Raw genomic sequence first — 11,669 nt, forward strand, 5'->3', positions numbered from 1 at the left:
ATACGGAGCGTTTGATGAAGAAAATCCCACCGAACCTTGTCGTAAGCCTTTTCAAAGTCTATCTTAAAAATTATACCATCCTGTTTTTTAGTATGTAGTTCATGGACCGTCTCATGTAAGATCAGTGCGCTTTCCATTATATTCCTTCTAGGTAAAAAAAAAGCCATTTGTGTGGGGTCTAATGATTCTTTTAGCATTCACCGTTATCCGGTTGGTAGCAATTTTTGTGAAAATTTTGAAGCTAACGTTCAGCAAACATATGGGTCTGTATTGCTGAATTTGTTTCGCCTCACTTTTCTTTGGCAGCAGTATTATAGTTCCGAAGTTTAGACTATGTAGGGGCAATGACCTATTGTGGAACTCCTGAAACAGAGCCACCAAGTCATCTTTTATTATATTCCAGAAGACTTGATAAAATTTAGCGGGAAAGCCATCTAGACCTGGAGCTTTATTATGCTCCAACTGGAAAATTGCCTCTCGAACCTCAATTTCTTGGAACTGTTGTATCAAAATCTCATTTTCTTCTGGAGAAACCTGAGGAATATCTTCTCTTCTCGTCTCGTCAAGATGTACATTGCACACTTCTGACGGACCAAAAAATTGTTTATAATAAGTGGTAATATATTTCTTTAATTCCACATCACCACTAATTATTCTATCCCCGTCCTCCAGCTGAAAAATACGAGTCTTACGATGCTTACCATTTGCTACCATATGGAAAAATTTTGTATTTGCATCGCCCTCTAATAAATTTTTGACTTTGGCTCTTTGATACCATTTCATTTCTTCTTCACGCAAAAGGGTTGCTAATTTTTCATTAAGTACATGCTTCAAGTCAATTTCGGCCGACTGAAGTTAGCCTGCCTCCGCTTTTTTGTCTAGCTCATCTAATTTGTTTAACAACATTTTTTTTCTTTCTTGTAAGTACCACTTGTATGTTTCGCCCAACCTCTCAGGTACTGGCGAAGCTTTCTAATTTTAGTCTACCATCTTTCAAGCGGAGTTCCCTCAGCCAAAGTATTCTGCCAAATATCACTCACCATCTCCACAAATCCTTCCCGTAATAACCATCCAAGTTCAAACTTGAACTGTGGTTGGTGAGTTACAGAAGAGTCCCCGGTGTTCATTAATAATGGTGTGTGATCTGAAATTTCACGGTTTAAAGCATGTACTGTGGAAACTTGGACTCAAAATCCGTACAGACCAAAATTCTGTCGAGTTTCTCAAAAGTTTGATTCTGTAGATGATTTGCCCAAGTATATTTCCTTCCCGAAAGCTCGAGCTCTCAGAGATTAACAGCATCAATGATGGCATTAAAAAGAAAAGGCCATCTATCATTGTAGTTGTCATTAGTTTTATCTTGAGGTCCCCGAATTGTGTTAAAGTCGCCACCTATGGCAATAGCTATAGTTTCCTTTGTGCACAACTGAACCAACTCAGTGAGAAACTTCTCTTTGAGATCGGGTTGTGCTGGCCCATAAACGGACACCAAATTCCAAATAAAATTATCTTCTCTATTACGTAATTTAAAGTGCACGAAGAATTCTCCTTCCTCTATTTCTCCAATATCAAAAGTTGTAAGATTAACCCCAACTAGCATGCCACCAGAACGACCTACTGGAGCTTTGGTATGCCACAAATAATCTTTACCTGCACAAATGTTGTTCAAGGTATTTTGTGGAATACTAGTTCTCCCTGTCTCTGATAAGGCCATAAAGTCCAGGTTTTTCTCTTTAACTAACTCGGATAAAAACCTATACTTTTTTTGGTCCGCAAAACCATTACAATTTCAAAATATACCTTTTGGTCCGCAAAACCATTACAATTTCAAAATATACCTTTCATCTATAACGATTTGTTTTTGTTCCTTTTTTTCTTCTTACTCCCTTTGGAACGAGTCTTAAGTTGTGATAAGGTACAGTGTAGATCAATTAGATCACACTCACCATCACCCATACATTCCTCTGTAAGATTGCCACAGAGAGAATGTAATGCTTCTAAGTCTACATCATTATCATCAGAAAGAATATCCCTGTCTCTACTACACCCTGGTTCGGCAGCAGAGACTTCAGCAAGCCTTTGTTTTTCTATGTCTCTTAAACTTTCTATTGATGAATTAATTTGATCAAAGCTAGATCCTAATGACATCCCTAATCCAGCAACTTTGGAAGCTAAAGAAGAATTATCAAAACGAGTAAAAGACGAGGAAAGTGGGTTACCTGGAGTTAAAACCCCATCCAAATTCTTCCTAGCTTTTAGCTTTGCCGCTTTCTCCAGCGTGTCCTGATCCCCTGTGGTGGCAGTTCTTTTACTGGAACGGGTAGGGGTTGTCGCGGTATTCACTGTGACGAGTTGTTTCTTCTTCAATGCCCCACTATTGGGCAACGGCTCAGCCTGCCAATCCTGGGTACCATCCTGTGAAGACTCCTTAGAATTTAGCAGCACAACCGGTTTAGCTATTGGGTTCTTTGGTTTAGCCCCAGTTGAAGCTGACTTCTCCTTGAACACTGCAGCAGCATTTGCCATTTGAGGTCCTCTCCCATTCACTGATGCACCCGCACCACCTGCAGCCCCTGATGGAGCGTTGGCAGCAGGTGGTTGCACATTTTCTGGCACATCCCTTGCATCCTCTTCCATCTGCTCGGGGCCATCATCTTCACCATGCTTGTCATCATCCAAGGGTGCCTCCATGTCTATTGGTTTAGGGTCATCAGATTGATCTTCCTTTTCAGCTCTAAATTGCAACTCATAGACAAAGTCCCCTATGACCACATCCACCAGTTCAGGGATGAGTTCTGGGTTGAGCACTGCAACTTTGAGTCTGGACTGTCCAAATGTCTTAGTGAATTTCATATCCACCGCTCTAGATGAGCCCAGAATAGAACCAACTGCCCAAATAATAGGAAATTCTCTTAAATCTTTGGGTAGTCCCCTGAATTGCACCCAAATTTTAGGAATTTCATATTTGAAGACCTCATTCTCGACACCCTTTTCAAAGCTGATCTTTCCTTCAGCCGTTTTAGTTTCCATGGGACCCCACTTAACCATCTGATCAAGTAAAACAGCAGAGGGAAAATTCAGAGAAAATGAATCAACCCCTTGTTGTTGAAGGTTCCAGGTTTCCTTGTCAGGAAGAAGTCTCTCTAGTTCCACTGACATCTGTTCAGTAGTAAAAGAACCATCTAAGACGTTCACTGTTGCTAACTTTTCTTCAGGTTTTGCTTTCGGTAGTCCAGCATACGGAATGTAGTAGAAGCCCAGACCTTCCACCGCGTATCCACACGGTATGGCGGTCGGCTGCACCCCTTTCATATGCGGACACCCTTTTGTCACATGTCCACCATCACAGAACTCACAGCTAAGTTCCGTAGTGCACACATTCTGAGTATGGCCCTTTGTAAGACATCTATAACAATAGGGTTTTCCTTTAGCTTTAGCTGCTCCCTGTGCAGACGATTCAGGGACATCAGACGGTTTAGTATTAGTCTGACCTGCTGCAATTGTACCCGATTCAGTCGAGCCGCCTGATGGTGCCTTTGCAGTGCCCGGTTTCAGTTGCGAACTCGCCGCAAGCTGACGTGCCGGACCGCCTACAGTGGTGTTTGCCGGAATCCTGTTAGCCACTGGAGCCGCTCCCAGTTGAAGCTGTCCTCCTGCCGCCGATTGTTGATGACGTTCCTGAACTCCACCACGACCACGGCCGCCATGGAAGTGTCCATGGCCGTAGTACCCGCCATGAAAGTCGTTGAAGCCTCCATAGCCGCCGTAGCCACCAGACCCTCCATATCCACCATAGCCTCTGCCACGCCCACGACCACGAGGGACAAACCGGCCGTGGCCACGATGTCCTCCCCTTCCTGGATTGAACCCAGGATTGAACCCAGGACTGAAAGCTTGTTGCGAACGACCCCCACCTTGTACGCCGGATGCAGGAGGCACAGGGGCATCATTGGAGGAGGCCATCGCTACACCTTCGCGAACTACCTGGGCGTAGGTTTTTTTGAGGGGCGGCGGTGGTGTGTGTTTGCGAAAAAGAGTCGAAGTCCCTGTTCTCGCGAACAGAGAGATAAGACCTGGTGTAGGACGGAACCAACGCGCAGGCCCAAGTTGAATCCTACGATCCCCTGATTTTCCGTGATTGGTTACTGATGAGGCGATCAATTTCCCTTCCAAATTGACCGCAATCAGTACCGGACTCTGCGAGGTTTTCAAGTGACCAGGGAGGTCCGAATCTGTTTTGGAAACGGCGATACTCACTCCCTGCGAATTTTTCTCTAGAGTCAATAACTGAATATTTGAATTTCGAACTGGCTCTGCCATGGACCTCCTGTCACGACGGGAACTCCGGCTCGCCGGCGCCGAAGCAGCCAACCTCGCCGGTGCTGAACCTCTATTATTTTTTTTTCCGCTGGCATGTCGCCTTGACCAGCACATCACCAAGTGTCCGAGGAGGGGAAACTCGTGGTGTTGGCAAAGGTCCTTGCCATGGTTTCCCATAGAGCCGGCGATCAACTAGAGTCGAGACAATGAAGTCTGCCTTTCTGCGGTCCTCGGAGTTGGGATTAATACCAGAAGTGAGTGTGTTCTCAGCCTGAACCAAATCACCAACCGAGAACCATGCTGCTAATGCATCCTGAATGAATTCTGGTGTTGTTGGTTCAGCTAGATCAACTTCATCGGATTCTCCATCCTCCCCCGATGAAGCCCAGAACTTGGATTCAAATGCATGAACGGGTTTAGGCCGTGAAGCCGCAGCTACTGCCACTGCCACAACCTTAGAAACCTCCTCTCTGGCTTGAGAAAAAGAACGTACCTCATCGGCACGAAAGTCAACAGGAACTCGAGGATGAAGAGCACGACGAGTAGAGGGAGCCAAGGTCAACCTCCGACCCGCCATGAACACCGAGAAACGCCGGGCGGCCGAAGGGGCCAGCCGGAAAGCACCGAACAAGCAAGCGAAGGGCGTCCGAAAACACCGTGGTCAGAGCTGCAGCTGTGATAGTCTTGAGAAGTAATATCTTTTTGCAGATCTCCTTGAGGTCAGATTAGAATCACATAAATTTGCACAAAATTAATTTCTAACAATAGACAACAGATAACAATGAAAAGTGAATAATGTGATCTAAACATTCTCTCCTACCCATTAATTAGCCATTCCAGTGTACCAAATCGATCGTAATATATTTGCATACATTGGTTGTGTGCTTACTTAATAAACCTGAGCATTGCAATGTCAAGGGTACACTGACCTGATGAATGCAAGACGCGCAACAAGGAAGATTCTGCTCACAGTGCTAACAAAGAAGCACCAGTCCCGTTCGCCGGGATGACGTCGCCGCCTCCAACACACGGAAGGACCGCTGGATAGTCGCTGGCAAGGTCCGACGACGAATGAACCAAGGGCCTGCACTGCAGGCAATGGCGCGAGCGTAGCAAGGGCCGACGGCGCGCACGGTACAGCCGGCGCCGCCGCTGACGCCCAGCGCACGCGGGCAGGGGGGGGAGGGGGGGTGCTGGAATTGATGAGGCGCGAGCGTCGCAAGGGGCGGCGGCCTCGGAGGCAGGCGCGACTGTCACGAGGGGCGGCGGCCTCGAAGGGAGAGGGGCACACGGAGAGGGGATGGGGGCTAAATTGCAAAAATTTCTAAAAATTATTCTCAATTTATATTAAGCTAATAATGATAATCTTACCCTTCCAATAAATGGTTGTATCTTTTTTATACTATACATACTACCAAATGGTAGTATTGTGCGCCATAAAATTAAAGAGCTCCTGGTAAAAGCCGGCTGAGGTGAGGAGACAGTTTGGTTGATATAAATTGGCAAAAGTATCTACTAGGTTATTTGGTTGTACGAAAAGCTATTGATGCAAATTAGTTTTCATTTTCAATTTCAAAGCAGTAATTTAGTGCAACGAAACGCACGGATCGAGCTTCTACAACCATTTTCTGAGTTTGAGCCAAGAAAACACAATGTGAAAAATATCTCAGGTAAATCTATCGAATTCCACAAAGAACTGTTCAACATGTGTATATGATTCATCATAACGGTTTTTACACGCAAAATAAAGACATACAGTTAAGGTGGCTCTGGAGGTGTTACTCTGCACCACAATCAGGGTGCCCAACAAAGTCGCCAATTGCAGCCCTAAGTTGATAGTGTGACATTAAAAGGGAACCAGCTCCTCCAAGAATGTCGACACTTGCGAGCGTAACCCGTCCCGCTCCCACTTAAAACCCTCACTACCAGGAAAAATGATGAATTCCTAGTGGTTAAAAACGATAGGAATGCTCAAAATAAAAACCGTCAGGGTTTAAAATCCTGATGCCGAACTTAATCTAAAACCATATCTCGTATGCTTGATTATTATCATTAGGCTCCTCTTTCAATTAGTCTTGACATGTTATATGTAGTAGTGGTTTATTGAGCGTTAAGAATTGTAGAGATGATTTTATAGATACATAATTATTAGGTGCCTACAAATATAGAAGCTTTGTATGCAAAAAATATTTTGCAATTATAAGAACTTATTAAATGCATGACCTACTATAAAACAATATAATGATTCCACTGTTATATATCTATATTCGAGCATACTTTCTCATTCATGTACTGAAAGCTCTCTAGGTCCCGGGCGACTTTTGGAAACAACAAAATGAGGCCCTGTTTGGTTCGTTCTAGCACATCTAACGCTACAAGGAAATCTTGCATGCATGGAGTATTAAACGAAATTTATTTGCAAAATCTTTTCACAGATTGGTGTAACTTTATGCGACGTATCTAATGAGCCTAATTAATCCACGATTGGCTACAGTAATGGTACAGTAACCATCCTCTAATCATGCGGTTAAAGGTCTCATTAGATTCGTCTCGCGAAGTAGCGCAGAGGTTGTGGAGTTAATTTTGTAAACTGACTTTATTTAATGCCTTTAATTAATAGTCAAAGTTGACTACAGTACCCTGTGCTACAAAACCAAACAAGACCTCAAACATCCCATCATGATTGACTTTACAACACGGAGTTTGCGGAATTGCTGCAGCTATGGTGCGGTAGACAATGGGATGACTGTGGGAAGACGAATTGTTAACCATACTGTAAAAAACAAAGCTCTCTAGACACTAGGCTTGTTTTTGTGCCTATAGGAACACCCTGCTTCCTTGCTCGTGAAGCAAGCAACACCCTGGTTACCTATAATATGAATCCTCCAGAGTTTTTCCAATCGTTGCTATCTGGTTACTTGCTTCCTTGAGTAAACAGATGACCATACACTACTAGAAAACGGGCCAAAGGTCCTGGCTAAAATTACTAGTTGCTTTTGCAACCGGTACTGATGCGAGCAACCGGTATTGATGCCACGCATCAGTACCAGTTGCAAAAGCAACTTTTACCTTTGGCCAGCGGCGATCAAAGATAAGGGGTTTGGTACCGGATTAAAGCATTACCCGGTACCAAAACCCTAGTATAGACACCGGTTGGTGCCACCAACCGGTACCGGTTGGTGGCATCAATCGGTGCCTAAAGGGCGGACAATGAAACTGGGTTTTGCCATGACCCGGTGCCGCCACGTGCCCACAACAAAGGCACCGGTTGGTAACTTCAACCGGTGCATATGCCTATTGTTTGGCACCGGTTGTTGAGCACCAACCAGTGCCTTTGAGCCACGCCTATAAATACCCCAACCCCTCCCCCTCCAAGCTGCCGTGAACTCACTATTCATGGCAGCTGAGTGAGGGGAGGGGAGGCGAATTTTGTTTTTTTTAAAAAAAAAAGTTAGTTATTTTTCTCCATAACTTAGCAATTGGTTTTCAGAAGCAGTTATCACTTAATTTAGTTTATACATGTGATAATTATTTTTAGTTGTAGAATTTTATTGTAGTTATATGTGTTATCAATTTATTTGATATGTGAATACTATCAAATTATTGTATTTATATGTTGTATCAATTTATTTGATAAGTGAATAGTATCTATTTATTATAGTTATATGCATTATCAATTATATATTTGAATTCAAATTTTGTATGGAAATATTATCAATTACATATGCAAGGGTGCTTTATTTAGTTCCCTTCAAAATTCCAAAACTTTACAAGATTCCACATTCGAGATGCATGCTGCGCCAATTCGAGACCCACAGCTCAGCTAGGCCAGAAGGCCACATGCGTCGTTTCTTGTAGAGAAACAAAGTTTTTACACAGTCATGGAGTCAGAAGGCCATATGTATCGTTATAATTTTGTAGTTTAGTTTTATTAATAGCGTATTCAATATTAGTTATAAATTGGTAGTATGAATGAACTATTTGTACACTACAATGATGTATATAAATGTATTGTGGACCCAAATGAGTCGGCAATGGATGTACATGGCCGACCGGCGTTCAAAGGAGTTCATTGATGGCGTGCACGAATTCACAGAAGCGGCCGAGAAACACAAGTATGGCGGTTTCGTTCGTTGTCCTTGCAAATTCTGTAAGAATGAGAAGGATTACTCATCATCAAGAACCATCCACAGTCACTTGTTCAATAGTGGTTTCATGCCGAACTACTATGTTTGGACCAAGCATGGAGAAAGAAGAATTATGCTGGATAATAATATAGAAGAAGAGGACAGGATTCCTGACTTTGCAGCCAATTATAATGCTTTTTTCAATGACACTGCAATGGGTGAGCCTGAAGAAGATACTAAAGGATATGTTGTAGAAGATGATCTTGGTCAGATGCTGCGCGAAGCTGAGGAAGGTTGCGAATCAGAAAAGGAATCGAGAGATCTGAAGCGTATGTTGGAGGACTACAGAACATTGTTGTACCCTGATTGCAAACAAGACCAAAAGAAGTTGGGTACGACATTAGAATGGAAGGCATCAAATGGTTTATCTGACAAGGGATTCGAGGAGTTGCTGAAACTTATAAAAAAACTTACTCCCTGAGAGTAACACCTTGCCGGCGACAACATACGAGGCAAAAAAAAGTTGTTTGTCCTTTAGGATTAGAGGCACAGAAGATACATGCTTGTCCTAATGACTGCATCCTATATCGAGGTGAGTATGAAAATTTGGATTCATGCCCTGTATGCAACGCATGCCGGTATAAGATCCATCGAGATGATCCAGGCGACGTTGAGGGGATGAATGTCAAGAAGAGGGTGCCTGCTAAGGTGATGTGGTATTTCCCTCTAATACCACGTCTGAAACGTTTGTTCATGAACAAAATGAATGCTAAATTTATGCGATGGCACAAAGAAGAACGTAAGCAAGACAATATGTTGAGACACCCCGCTGATGGGTCGCAGTGGAGAAAAGTGGACAGAACATTCCCAACATTTGCAAATGATGTGAGGAATATAAGGTTCGGCTTAAGTACGGATGGCATGAATCCTTTCGGTGAGCAGAGCAGTGGCCATAGTACCTGGCCTGTGACACTCTATATATACAACCTTCCTCCCTGGTTGTGTATGAAGCGGAAATTCATTATGATGCCGGTGCTTATCCCCGGCCCGAAGCAACCCGGTAATGATATAGATGTGTATCTGGAACCACTGATTGAGGATCTTCTATTGTTGTGGAAAGAGGAGGGTGTTCGTATGTGGGATGCGCACGCAGAGGATTATTTTAACATTTGTGCATTACTTTTCGTAACCACCAACGATTGGCCAGCACTAAGTAACATCTCCGGACAATCCAATAAGGGTTATAGGGCATGCACCCATTGTTTAGAAGAAACCGACAGCACGTACCTCAAGCACTGTAGGAAGATTGTGTATATGGGTCATCATCGATTTCTTCCGATCAAGCACCCATTAAGGAGGAGGCATGCTCACTACGATGGAAAGGCTGATCATCGTACCAAGCCTAGACATCGTTGTGGGAAAATAGTGTTTGAAATGGTCAAAGATATAAAAGTAGTATTCGGAAAAGGACCCGGCAGCAGATCAGTGCAGAGTGATGACGGATGTGCACCTATGTGGAAGAAGAAGAATATTTTTTGGGAAGTTATCTTATTGGGAAGTCTTAGACGTCCGCCACGCAATTGATGTGATGCACCTAACAAAAAATCTTTGTGTGAACCTTCTAGGCTTCCTTGGTGTCTACGGTAAGCCAAAGGATACATTGGAAGCGCGGCAAAATCTTCAACGTATGAAACAACGGGCCGCCCTACATCCAGAAAAAAGGGATAAAAGACCTTATTATCTAGGTCCTGCGTGCTACTCTCTTAGTAAGGAAGAAAAGCAAAGTATGTTCGACTGTTTGAACAGTATCAAGGTCCCATCAGGCTACTCTTCGAATATAAAGAGGCTACTGAACTTTAAAGAGAAGAAATTCGCACACGTAAAGTCTCATGACTGTCACGTGTTGATGACGCAATTGATTCCAGTTGCACTTAGAGGTATTCTACCAGCTAATGTTCGAGCAACAATTATAAAGCTATGCGCCTTTCTCAACACAATTTCTCAAAAGGCAATCGATCCATCGAGTTTAAACAGGCTACAAGAGGATGTTGTCCAAAGTTTAGTCAGTCTTGAAATGATATTTCCTCCATCATTCTTCAATATTATGACGCATCTTCTAGTTCACCTGGTCAAAGAGATTGGAATTCTCGGTCCTGTTTCCCTTCATAATATGTTCCCTTTTGAACGATACTTTGCAGTCCTAAAGAAATACGTTCGTAATCGGGCTCATCCAGAAGGAAGCATTGCGAAGGGTTACGTCATAGAGGAGGTCATTAAGTTTTGTGTTGACTATGTGGAAGAACTCTGCCCAATTGGGATTCCAGTATCACGTCATGAGGGGCGGCTGATTGGAAAGGGCACACTTGGAAGAAAATCAGTAAATGCCACAGATCATGCCACGTTGAGCAAAGAACATCTCACAGTTCTGCAACAATCAGTCTTGGTGGCTCCATGCCTCCATACATGGAGGAGCACATGCAAATTGTGCGAAGCATATACCCTTTGAAGTCTGAGACGTGGATTACAAAACATCATAACGATACATTCGCCACCTAGTTGCAGAAGGAAGTCATGGCCAACGATCAAATTCATAAGCAGCTAGCTTGGCTGGCCAGGGGTCCAGAAAATTCAATCATGATGTACCAAGGATATGAAATTAATGGTTACACATTTTATACAAGAGCCCAAGATAACAAGAGCACCAATCAAAATAGTGGAGTCCGTATAGATGCCACAGACTCTAGTGGCCAAATGAACTCATATTTTGGTTACATTGAAGAGATCTGGGAACTCGACTATGGGCCGTTGAAGATACCTCTATTTCGTTGTCAATGGGTTAAACTCATAGGAAAAGGTGTCAATATTGACGAGTACGGAATGACAACGGTAGACCTCAAAGAGCTTGGCTATCGAGACAAACCATTCGTCCTAGCTAAAGATGACACTCAAGTTTTCTATGTGCAGGACATGTCTAGCAAACCGAGAAAGGACAAGTCCAGGAATAAATCAAGTTTTGTAGGTGCCGGAGATGAGCCAAAGCGCCATATTGTTCTGGCAGGAAAAAGAAAAATTGTGGGAGTCGACGATGTCACAGATGAAGAAGAATACAATAAGGTTGAAGATATGACTCCGTTCGCAGTGGGGGTTGACACAAGTATTCTTTTAGCCGAAGAGGAGGCTCCGTACGCATCATGATCATAATGAAGGGACGATTGTAAAGCG

Source organism: Panicum virgatum, chromosome 2K, assembly GCF_016808335.1.
Source record: "Panicum virgatum strain AP13 chromosome 2K, P.virgatum_v5, whole genome shotgun sequence".
Lineage (NCBI taxonomy): Eukaryota > Viridiplantae > Streptophyta > Magnoliopsida > Poales > Poaceae > Panicum > Panicum virgatum.